Below are 12,581 nucleotides of genomic sequence, written 5' to 3'. Positions count from 1 at the left end.
AAGTAGTGAGAGGCAGTTTACAGGAGTTCTGCATCCTGAGTGTAGGAAACACTTTACGGGAGTTCTGTAGCATGGAAGTAGTCTTACGCACTATGCGGGTTTTCAGTAGTTTGCGTAAAAGAGAAGCAGCTTACAGGATTTCTGTACATTGGAAGTAGTGAGAGGCAGTTTACAGGAGTTCTGCATCCTGAGTGTAGGAAACACTTTACGGGAGTTCTGTAGTATGGGAGTAGTCTTACGCACTATGCGGGTTTTCAGCAGTCTTAGTAAAAGGGAAGCAGCTTACAGGATTTCTGTACATTGGAAGTAGTGAGAGGCAGTTTACAGGAGTTCTGCATCCTGAGTGTAGGAAACACTACATGGGAGTTTTGCAGCATGGGAGTAGTCTGACGCACTATGCGGGTTTTCAGCAGTCTGAGTAAAAGAGAAGCAGCTTACAGGATTTCTGTACATTGGAAGTAGTGAGAGGCAGTTTACAGGAGTTCTGCATCCTGAGTGTAGGAAACACTAGATGGGAGTTCTGCAGCATGGGAGTAGTCTTACGCACTATGCGGGTTTTCAGCAGTCTGAGTAAAAGAGAAGCAGCTTACAGGATTTCTGTACATTGGAAGTAGTGAGAGGCAGTTTAAAGGAGTTCTGCATCCTGAGTGTAGGATACACTTTACGGGAGTTCTGTAGCATGGGAGTAGTCTTACGCACTATGCGGGTTTTCAGTAGTCTGAGTAAAAGAGAAGCAGCTTACAGGATTTCTGTACATTGGAAGTAGTGAGAGGCAGTTTAAAGGAGTTCTGCATCCTGAGTGTAGGAAACACTTTACGGGAGTTCTGTAGCATGGGAGTAGTCTTACGCACTATGCGGGTTTTCAGTAGTCTGAGTAAAAGAGAAGCAGCTTACAGGATTTCTGTACATTGGAAGTAGTGAGAGGCAGTTTACAGGAGTTCTGCATCCTGAGTGTAGGAAACACTTTACGGGAGTTCTGTAGTATGGGAGTAGTCTTACGCACTATGCGGGTTTTCAGTTGTCTGAGTAAAAGAGAAGCAGCTTACAGGATTTCTGTACATTGGAAGCAGTGAGAGGCAGTTTACAGGAGTTCTGCATCCTGAGTGTAGGAAACACTTTACGGGAGTTCTGTAGCATGGGAGTAGTCTTACGCACTATGCGGGTTTTCAGTAGTCTGAGTAAAAGAGAAGCAGCTTACAGGATTTCTGTACATTGGAAGTAGTGAGAGGCAGTTTACAGGAGTTCTGCATCCTGAGTGTAGGAAACACTTTACGGGAGTTCTGTAGTATGGGAGTAGTCTTACGCACTATGCGGGTTTTCAGCAGTCTTAGTAAAAGAGAAGCAGCTTACAGGATTTCTGTACATTGGAAGTAGTGAGAGGCAGTTTACAGGAGTTCTGCATCCTGAGTGTAGGACCCCTTTTACGGTAGTTCTGTAGCATGGGAGTAGTCTTACGCACTATGCGGGTTTTCAGTAGTCTGCGTAAAAGAGAAGCAGCTTACAGGATTTCTGTACATTGGAAGTAGTGAGAGGCAGTTTACAGGAGTTTTGCATCCTGAGTGTATAAAACACTTTATGGGACTTCTGTAGCATGGGAGTGGTCTTACGCACTATGCGGGTTTTCAGCAGTCTGAGTAAAAGAGAAGCAGCTTACAGGATTTCTGTACATTGGAAGTAGTGAGAGGCAGTTTACAGGAGTTCTGAAACCTGAGTGTAGGAAACACTTTACGGGAGTTCTGTAGCATGGGAGTAGTCTTACACACTATGCGGGTTTTCAGTAGTCTGAGTAAAAGAGAAGCAGCTTACAGGATTTCTGTACATTGGAAGTAGTGAGAGGCAGTTTACAGGAGTTCTGCATCCTGAGTGTAGGAAACACTTTACGGGAGTTCTGTAGTATGGGAGTAGTCTTACGCACTATGCGGGTTTTCAGTTGTCTGAGTAAAAGAGAAGCAGCTTACAGGATTTCTGTACATTGGAAGTAGTGAGAGGCAGTTTACAGGAGTTCTGCATCCTGAGTGTAGGAAACACTTTACGGGAGTTCTGTAGTATGGGAGTAGTCTTACGCACTATGCGGGTTTTCAGTTGTCTGAGTAAAAGAGAAGCAGCTTACAGGATTTCTGTACATTGGAAGCAGTGAGAGGCAGTTTACAGGAGTTCTGCATCCTGAGTGTAGGAAACACATTACGGGAGTTCTGTAGCCTGGGATTAGTCTTACACACTATGCGGGTTTTCAGTAGTCTGAGTAAAAGAGAAGCAGCTTACAGGATTTCTGTACATGGGAAGTAGTGAGAGGCAGTTTACAGGAGTTCTGCATCCTGAGTGTAGGAAACACTTTACGGGAGTTCTGTAGCATGGGAGTAGTCTTACGCACTATGCGGGTTTTCAGCAGTCTGAGTAAAAGAGAAGCAGCTTACAGGATTTCTGTACATTGGAAGTAGTGAGAGGCAGTTTACAGGAGTTCTGCATCCTGAGTGTAGGAAACACTACATGGGAGTTTTGCAGCATGGGAGTAGTCTGACGCACTATGCGGGTTTTCAGCAGTCTGAGTAAAAGAGAAGCAGCTTACAGGATTTCTGTACATTGGAAGTAGTGAGAGGCAGTTTACAGGAGTTCTGCATCCTGAGTGTAGGAAACACTAGATGGGAGTTCTGCAGCATGGGAGTAGTCTTACGCACTATGCGGGTTTTCAGTAGTCTGAGTAAAAGAGAAGCAGCTTACAGGATTTGTGTACATTGTGAGTAGTGAGAGGCAGTTTAAAGGAGTTCTGCATCCTGAGTGTAGGAAACACTTTACGGGAGTTCTGTAGCATGGGAGTAGTCTTACGCACTATGCGGGTTTTCAGTAGTCTGAGTAAAAGAGAAGCAGCTTACAGGATTTCTGTACATTGGAAGTAGTGAGAGGCAGTTTACAGGAGTTCTGCATCCTGAGTGTAGGAAACACTTTACGGGAGTTCTGTTGTATGGGAGTAGTCTTACGCACTATGCGGGTTTTCAGCAGTCTTAGTAAAAGAGAAGCAGCTTACAGGATTTCTGTACATTGGAAGTAGTGAGAGGCAGTTTACAGGAGTTCTGCATTCTGAGTGTAGGAAACCTTTTACGGGAGTTCTGTAGCATGGGAGTAGTCTTACGCACTATGCGGGTTTTCAGTAGTCTGCGTAAAAGAGAAGCAGCTTACAGGATTTCTGTACATTGGAAGTAGTGAGAGGCAGTTTACAGGAGTTTTGCATCCTGAGTGTATAAAACACTTTATGGGACTTCTGTAGCATGGGAGTGGTCTTACGCACTATGCGGGTTTTCAGCAGTCTGAGTAAAAGAGAAGCAGCTTACAGGATTTCTGTACATTGGAAGTAGTGAGAGGCAGTTTACAGGAGTTCTGAAACCTGAGTGTAGGAAACACTTTACGGGAGTTCTGTAGCATGGGATTAGTCTTACGCACTATGCGGGTTTTCAGTTGTCTGAGTAAAAGAGAAGCAGCTTACAGGATTTCTGTACATTGGAAGTAGTGAGAGGCAGTTTACAGGAGTTCTGCATCCTGAGTGTAGGAAACACTTTACGGGAGTTCTGTAGTATGGGAGTAGTCTTACGCACTATGCGGGTTTTCAGTTGTCTGAGTAAAAGAGAAGCAGCTTACAGGATTTCTGTACATTGGAAGCAGTGAGAGGCAGTTTACAGGAGTTCTGCATCCTGAGTGTAGGAAACACATTACGGGAGTTCTGTAGCCTGGGATTAGTCTTACACACTATGCGGGTTTTCAGTAGTCTGAGTAAAAGAGAAGCAGCTTACAGGATTTCTGTACATGTGAAGTAGTGAGAGGCAGTTTACAGGAGTTCTGCATCCTGAGTGTAGGAAACACTTTACGGGAGTTCTGTAGCATGGGAGTAGTCTTACGCACTATGCGGGTTTTCAGCAGTCTGAGTAAAAGAGAAGCAGCTTACAGGATTTCTGTACATTGGAAGTAGTGAGAGGCAGTTTACAGGAGTTCTGCATCCTGAGTGTAGGAAACACTACATGGGAGTTTTGCAGCATGGGAGTAGTCTGACGCACTATGCGGGTTTTCAGCAGTCTGAGTAAAAGAGAAGCAGCTTACAGGATTTCTGTACATTGGAAGTAGTGAGAGGCAGTTTACAGGAGTTCTGCATCCTGAGTGTAGGAAACACTAGATGGGAGTTCTGCAGCATGGGAGTAGTCTTACGCACTATGCGGGTTTTCAGCAGTCTGAGTAAAAGAGAAGCAGCTTACAGGATTTCTGTACATTGGAAGTAGTGAGAGGCAGTTTAAAGGAGTTCTGCATCCTGAGTGTAGGAAACACTTTACGGGGGTTCTGTAGCATGGGAGTAGTCTTACGCACTATGCGGGTTTTCAGTAGTCTGAGTAAAAGAGAAGCAGCTTACAGGATTTCTGTACATTGGAAGTAGTGAGAGGCAGTTTACAGGAGTTCTGCATCCTGAGTGTAGGAAACACTTTACGGGAGTTCTGTAGTATGGGAGTAGTCTTACGCACTATGGGGGTTTTCAGTTGTCTGAGTAAAAGAGAAGCACCTTACAGGATTTCTGTACATTGGAAGTAGTGAGAGGCAGTTTACAGGAGTTCTGCATCCTGAGTGTAGGAAACACTTTACGGGAGTTCTGTAGCATGGGAGTAGTCTTACGCACTATGCGGGTTTTCAGTAGTTTGCGTAAAAGAGAAGCAGCTTACAGGATTTCTGTACATTGGAAGTAGTGAGAGGCAGTTTACAGGAGTTCTGCATCCTGAGTGTAGGAAACACTTTACGGGAGTTCTGTAGTATGGGAGTAGTCTTACGCACTATGCGGGTTTTCAGCAGTCTTAGTAAAAGGGAAGCAGCTTACAGGATTTCTGTACATTGGAAGTAGTGAGAGGCAGTTTACAGGAGTTCTGCATCCTGAGTGTAGGAACCCTTTTACGGGAGTTCTGTAGCATGGGAGTAGTCTTACGCACTATGCGGGTTTTCAGTAGTCTGTGTAAAAGAGAAGCAGCTTACAGGATTTCTGTACATTGGAAGTAGTGAGAGGCAGTTTACAGGAGTTTTTCATCCTGAGTGTATAAAACACTTTATGGGACTTCTGTAGCATGGGAGTAGTCTTACGCACTATGCGGGTTTTCAGCAGTCTGCGTAAAAGAGAAGCAGCTTACAGGATTTCTGTACATTGGAAGTAGTGAGAGGCAGTTTACAGGAGTTCTGAATCCTGAGTGTAGGAAACACTTTACGGGAGTTCTGTAGCATGGGAGTAGTCTTACGCACTATGCGGGTTTTCAGTAGTCTGAGTAAAAGAGAAGCAGCTTACAGGATTTCTGTACATTGGAAGTAGTGAGAGGCAGTTTACAGGAGTTCTGCATCCTGAGTGTAGGAAACACTTTACGTGAGTTCTGTAGCATGGGAGTAGTCTTACGCACTATGCGGGTTTTCAGTTGTCTGAGTAAAAGAGAAGCAGCTTACAGGATTTCTGTACATTGGAAGCAGGGAGAGGCAGTTTACAGGAGTTCTGCATCCTGAGTGTAGGAAACACTTTACGGGAGTTCTGTAGTATGGGAGTAGTCTTACGCACTATGCGGGTTTTCAGCAGTCTTAGTAAAAGAGAAGCAGCTTACAGGATTTCTGTACATTGGAAGTAGTGAGAGGCAGTTTACAGGAGTTGTGCATCCTGAGTGTAGGAAACACTAGATGGGAGTTCTCTAGCATGGGAGTAGTCTTACGCACTATGCGGGTTTTCAGTAGTCTGAGTAAAAGAGAAGCAGCTTACAGGATTTCTGTACATTGGAAGTAGTGAGAGGCAGTTTACAGGAGTTCTGCATCCTGAGTGTAGGAAACCTTTTACGGGAGTTCTGTAGCATGGGAGTAGTCTTACGCACTATGCGGGTTTTCAGTTGTCTTAGTAAAAGAGAAGCAGCTTACAGGATTTCTGTACATTGGAAGTAGTGAGAGGCAGTTTACAGGAGTTTTGCATCCTGAGTGTATAAAACACTTTATGGGACTTCTGTAGCATGGGAGTAGTCTTACGCACTATGCGGGTTTTCAGCAGTCTGAGTAAAAGAGAAGCAGCTTACAGGATTTCTATACATTGGAAGTAGTGAGAGGCAGTTTACAGGAGTTCTGAATCCTGAGTGTAGGAAACACTTTACGGGAGTTCTGTAGCATGGGAGTAGTCTTACACACTATGCGGGTTTTCAGTAGTCTGAGTATAAGAGAAGCAGCTTACAGGATTTCTGTACATTGGAAGTAGTGAGAGGCAGTTTACAGGAGTTCTGCATCCTGAGTGTAGGAAACACTTTACGGGAGTTCTGTAGTATGGGAGTAGTCTTACGCACTATGCGGGTTTTCAGTTATCTGAGTAAAAGAGAAGCAGCTTACAGGATTTCTCTACATTGGAAGCAGTGAGAGGCAGTTTACAGGAGTTCTGCATCCTGAGTGTAGGAAACACTTTACGGGAGTTCTGTAGCCTGGGATTAGTCTTACACACTATGCGGGTTTTCAGTAGTCTGAGTAAAAGAGAAGCAGCTTACAGGATTTCTGTACATTGGAAGTAGTGAGAGGCAGTTTACAGGAGTTCTGCATCCTGAGTGTAGGAAACACTTTACGGGAGTTCTGTTGTATGGGAGTAGTCTTACGCACTATGCGGGTTTTCAGCAATCTTAGTAAAAGAGAAGCAGCTTACAGGATTTCTGTACATTGGAAGTAGTGAGAGGCAGTTTACAGGAGTTCTGCATCCTGAGTGTAGGAAACACATTACGGGAGTTCTGTAGCATGGGAGTAGTCTTACGCACTATGCGGGTTTTCAGCAGTCTGAGTAAAAGAGAAGCAGCTTACAGGATTTCTGTACATTGGAAGTAGTGAGAGGCAGTTTACAGGAGTTTTGCATCCTGAGTGTAGGAAACACTTTATGGGAGTTCTGTAGCATGGGAGTAGTCTTACGCACTATGCGGGTTTTCAGTAGTCTGCGTAAAAGAGAAGAAGCTTACAGGATTTCTGTACATTGGAAGTAGTGAGAGGCAGTTTACAGGAGTTCTGCATCCTGAGTGTAGTAAACACATTACGGGAGTTCTGTAGCATGGGAGTAGTCTTACGCACTATGCGGGTTTTCAGTAGTCTGAGTAAAAGAGAAGCAGCTTACAGGATTTCTCTACATTGGAAGTAGTGAGAGGCAGTTTACAGGAGTTCTGCATCCTGAGTGTAGGAAACACTACATGGGAGTTTTGCAGCATGGGAGTAGTCTGACGCACTATGCGGGTTTTCAGTAGTCTGAGTAAAAGAGAAGCAGCTTACAGGATTTCTCTACATTGGAAGTAGTGAGAGGCAGTTTACAGGAGTTCTGCATCCTGAGTGTAAGAAACACTACACAGGAGTTCTGTAGCATGGGATTAGTCTTACGCACTATGCGGGTTTTTAGTAGTCTGAGTAAAAGAGAAGCAGCTTACAGGATTTGTGTACATTGTGAGTAGGGAGAAGCAGTTTACAGGAGTTCTGCATCCTGAGTGTAGGAAACACTTTACGGGAGTTCTGTAGCATGGGAATAGTCTTACGCACTATGCGGATTTTTAGTTGTCTGAGTAAAAGAGAAGCAGCTTACAGGATTTGTGTACATTGTGAGTAGGGAGAGGCAGTTTACAGGAGTTCTGCATCCTGAGTGTAGGAAACACTTTACGGGAGTTCTGTAGTATGGGAGTAGTCTTACGCACTATGCGGGTTTTCAGTTGTCTGAGTAAAAGAGAAGCAGCTTACAGGATTTCTGTACATTGGAAGTAGTGAGAGGCAGTTTACAGGAGTTCTGCATCCTGAGTGTAGGAAACACTTTACGGGAGTTCTGTAGCATGGGATTAGTCTTACGCACTATGCGGGTTTTCAGCAGTCTTAGTGAAAGAGAAGCAGCTTACAGGATTTCTGTACATTGGAAGTAGTGAGAGGCAGTTTACAGGAGTTCTGCATCCTGAGTGTAGGAAACACTTTACGGGAGTTCTGCAGCATGGGAGTAGTCTTACGCACTATGCGGGTTTTCAGCAGTCTGAGTAAAAGAGAAGCAGCTTACAGGATTTCTGTACATTGGAAGTAGTGAGAGGCAGTTTACAGGAGTTCTGCATCCTGAGTGTAAGAAACACTACACAGGAGTTCTGTAGCATGGGATTAGTCTTACGCACTATGCGGGTTTTTAGTAGTCTGAGTAAAAGAGAAGCAGCTTACAGGATTTCTGTACATTGTGAGTAGGGAGAGGCAGTTTACAGGAGTTCTGCATCCTGAGTGTAGGAAACACTTTACGGGAGTTCTGTAGCATGGGAATAGTCTTACGCACTATGCGGGTTTTTAGTAGTCTGAGTAAAAGAGAAGCAGCTTACAGGATTTGTGTACATTGTGAGTAGGGAGAGGCAGTTTACAGGAGTTCTGCATCCTGATTGCAGGAAACACTTTACGGGAGTTCTGTAGTATGGGAGTATTCTTACGCACTATGCGGGTTTTCAGTTGTCTGAGTAAAAGAGAAGCAGCTTACAGGATTTCTGTACATTGGAAGTAGTGAGAGGCAGTTTACAGGAGTTCTGCATCCTGAGTGTTGGAAACACTCTACGGGAGTTCTGTAGCATGGGAGTAGTCTTACGCACTATGCGGGTTTTCAGCAGTCTGAGTAAAAGAGAAGCAGCTTACAGGATTTCTGTACATTGGAAGTAGTGAGAGGCAGTTTACAGGAGTTCTGCATCCTGAGTGTAGGAAACACTTTACGGGAGTTCTGTAGCATGGGAGTAGTCTTACGCATTATGCGGGTTTTCAGTAGTCTGAGTAAAAGAGAAGCAGCTTACAGGATTTCTGTACATTGGAAGTAGTGAGAGGCAGTTTAAAGGAGTTTTGAATCCTGAGTGTAGGAAACACTTTACGGGAGTTCTGTAGTATGGGAGTAGTCTTACGCACTATGCGGGTTTTCAGCAGTCTTAGTAAAAGAGAAGCAGCTTACAGGATTTCTGTACATTGGAAGTAGTGAGAGGCAGTTTACAGGAGTTCTGCATCCTGAGTGTAGGAAACACTTTACGGGATATCTGTAGCATGGGAGTAGTCTTACGCACTATGCGGGTTTTCAGTAGTCTGCGTAAAAGAGAAGCAGCTTACAGGATTTCTCTACATTGGAAGCAGTGAGAGGCAGTTTACAGGAGTTTTGCATCCTGAGTGTAGGAAACACTTTATGGGAGTTCTGTAGCATGGGAGTAATCTTACGCACTATGCGGGTTTTCAGCAGTCTGAGTAAAAGAGAAGCAGCTTACAGGATTTCTGTACATTGGAATTAGTGAGAGGAAGTTTACAGGAGTTCTGCATCCTGAGTGTAGGAAACACTTTACGGGAGTTCTGTAGCATGGGAGCACTCTTACGCACTATGAGGATTTTCAGTAGTCTGAGTAAAAGAGAAGCAGCTTACAGGATTTCTGTACATTGGAAATAGTGAGAGGCAGTTTACAGGAGTTCTGCATCCTGAGTGTAGGAAACACTTTATGGGAGTTCTGTAGTATGGGAGTAGTCTTACGCACTATGCGGGTTTTCAGCAGTCTTAGTAAAAGAGAAGCAGCTTACAGGATTTCTGTACATTGGAAGTAGTGAGAGGCAGTTTACAGGAGTTCTGCATCCTGAGTGTAGGAAACACTTTACGGGAGTTCTGTAGTATGGGAGTAGTCTTACGCACTATGCGGGTTTTCAGTTGTCTGAGTAAAAGAGAAGCAGCTTACAGGATTTCTGTACATTGGAAGCAGTGAGAGGCAGTTTACAGGAGTTCTGCATCCTGAGAGTAGGAAACACTTTACGGGAGTTCTGTAGCCTGGGATTAGTCTTACACACTATGCGGGTTTTCAGTAGTCTGAGTAAAAGAGAAGCAGCTTACAGGATTTCTGTACATTGGAAGTAGTGAGAGGCAGTTTACAGGAGTTCTGCATCCTGAGTGTAGGAAACACTTTACGGGAGTTCTGTAGCATGGGAGTAGTCTTACTCACTATGCGGGTTTTCAGTAGTCTGCGTAAAAGAGAAGCAGCTTACAGGATTTCTGTACATTGGAAGTAGTGAGAGGCAGTTTACAGGAGTTTTGCATCCTGAGTGTAGGAAACACTTTATGGGAGTTCTGTAGCATGGGAGTAGTCTTACGCACTATGCGGGTTTTTTGTAGTCTGCGTAAAAGAGAAGCAGCTTACAGGATTTCTGTACATTGGAAGTAGTGAGAGGCAGTTTACAGGAGTTCTGCATCCTGAGTGTAGGAAACACTTTACGGGAGTTCTGTAGTATGGGAGTAGTATTACGCACTATGGGGGTTTTCAGTTGTCTGAGTAAAAGAGAAGCAGCTTACAGGATTTCTGTACATTGGAAGTAGTGAGAGGCAGTTTACAGGAGTTCTGCATCCTGAGTGTAGGAAACACTTTACGGGAGTTCTGTAGCATGGGAGTAGTCTTACGCACTATGCGGGTTTTCAGTAGTTTGAGTAAAAGAGAAGCAGCTTACAGGATTTCTGTACATTGGAAGTAGTGAGAGGCAGTTTACAGGAGTTCTGCATCCTGAGTGTAGGAAACACTTTATGGGAGTTCTGTAGTATGGGAGTAGTCTTACGCACTATGCGGGTTTTCAGCAGTCTTAGTAAAAGAGAAGCAGCTTACAGGATTTCTGTACATTGGAAGTAGTGAGAGGCAGTTTACAGGAGTTCTGCATCCTGAGTGTAGGAAACACTTTACGGGAGTTCTGTAGTATGGGAGTAGTCTTACGCACTATGCGGGTTTTCAGTTGTCTGAGTAAAAGAGAAGCAGCTTACAGGATTTCTGTACATTGGAAGCAGTGAGAGGCAGTTTACAGGAGTTCTGCATCCTGAGAGTAGGAAACACTTTACGGGAGTTCTGTAGCCTGGGATTAGTCTTACACACTATGCGGGTTTTCAGTAGTCTGAGTAAAAGAGAAGCAGCTTACAGGATTTCTGTACATTGGAAGTAGTGAGAGGCAGTTTACAGGAGTTCTGCATCCTGAGTGTAGGAAACACTTTACGGGAGTTCTGTAGCATGGGAGTAGTCTTACGCACTATGCGGGTTTTCAGTAGTCTGCGTAAAAGAGAAGCAGCTTACAGGATTTCTGTACATTGGAAGTAGTGAGAGGCAGTTTACAGGAGTTTTGCATCCTGAGTGTAGGAAACACTTTATGGGAGTTCTGTAGCATGGGAGTAGTCATACGCACTATGCGGGTTTTTTGTAGTCTGCGTAAAAGAGAAGCAGCTTACAGGATTTCTGTACATTGCAAGTAGTGAGAGGCAGTTTACAGGAGTTCTGCATCCTGAGTGTAGGAAACACTACACAGGAGTTCTGTAGCATGGGAGTAGTCTTACGCACTATGCGGGTTTTCAGTAGTCTGAGTAAAAGAGAAGCAGCTTACAGGATTTCTGTACATTGGAAGTAGTGAGAGGCAGTTTACAGGAGTTCTGCATCCTGAGTGTAGGAAACACTACATGGGAGTTTTGCAGCATGGGAGTAGTCTGACGCACTATGCGGGTTTTCAGCAGTCTGAGTAAAAGAGAAGCAGCTTACAGGATTTGTGTACATTGGAAGTAGTGAGAGGCAGTTTACAGGAGTTCTGCATCCTGAGTGTAGGAAACACTTTACGGGAGTTCTGTAGTATGGGAGTAGTCTTACGCACTATGCGGGTTTTCAGTTGTCTGAGTAAAAGAGAAGCAGCTTACAGGTTTTCTGTACATTGGCAGTAGTGAGAGGCAGTTTACAGGAGTTCTGCATCCTGAGTGTAGGAAACACTCTACGGGAGTTCTGTAGCATGGGAGTAGTCTTACGCACTATGCGGGTTTTCAGTAGTCTGAGTAAAAGAGAAGCAGCTTACAGGATTTCTCTACATTGGAAGTAGTGAGAGGCAGTTTACAGGAGTTCTGCATCCTGAGTGTAGGAAACACTACATGGGAGTTTTGCAGCATGGGAGTAGTCTGACGCACTATGCGGGTTTTCAGCAGTCTGAGTAAAAGAGAAGCAGCTTACAGGATTTGTTTACATTGGAAGTAGTGAGAGGCAGTTTACAGGAGTTCTGCATCCTGAGTGTAAGAAACACTACACAGGAGTTCTGTAGCATGGGATTAGTCTTACGCACTATGCGGGTTTTCAGCAGTCTGAGTAAAAGAGAAGCAGCTTACAGGATTTGTGTACATTGTGAGTAGGGAGAGGCAGTTTACAGGAGTTCTGCATCCTGACTGTAGGAAACACTTTACGGGAGTTCTGTAGCATGGGAATAGTCTTACGCACTATGCGCGTTTTCAGTTGTCTGAGTAAAAGAGAAGCAGCTTACAGGATTTGTGTACATTGTGAGTAGGGAGAGGCAGTTTACAGGAGTTCTGCATCCTGAGTGTAGGAAACACTTTACGGGAGTTCTGTAGTATGGGAGTAGTCTTACGCACTATGCGGGTTTTCAGTTGTCTCAGTAAAAGAGAAGCAGCTTACAGGATTTCTGTACATTGGAAGTAGTGAGAGGCAGTTTACAGAAGTTCTGCATCCTGAGTGTAGGAAACACTTTACGGGAGTTCTGTAGCATGGGATTAGTCTTACCCACTATGTGCGTTTTCAGAAGTCTGAGTA

The sequence above is a fragment of the Oryctolagus cuniculus genome, chromosome 18 (assembly GCF_051225735.1).
Source record: "Oryctolagus cuniculus isolate XC-2025 breed Fujian yellow rabbit chromosome 18, ASM5122573v1, whole genome shotgun sequence".
Taxonomy (NCBI): domain Eukaryota; kingdom Metazoa; phylum Chordata; class Mammalia; order Lagomorpha; family Leporidae; genus Oryctolagus; species Oryctolagus cuniculus.
This window is presented reverse-complemented; position numbering follows the sequence as displayed.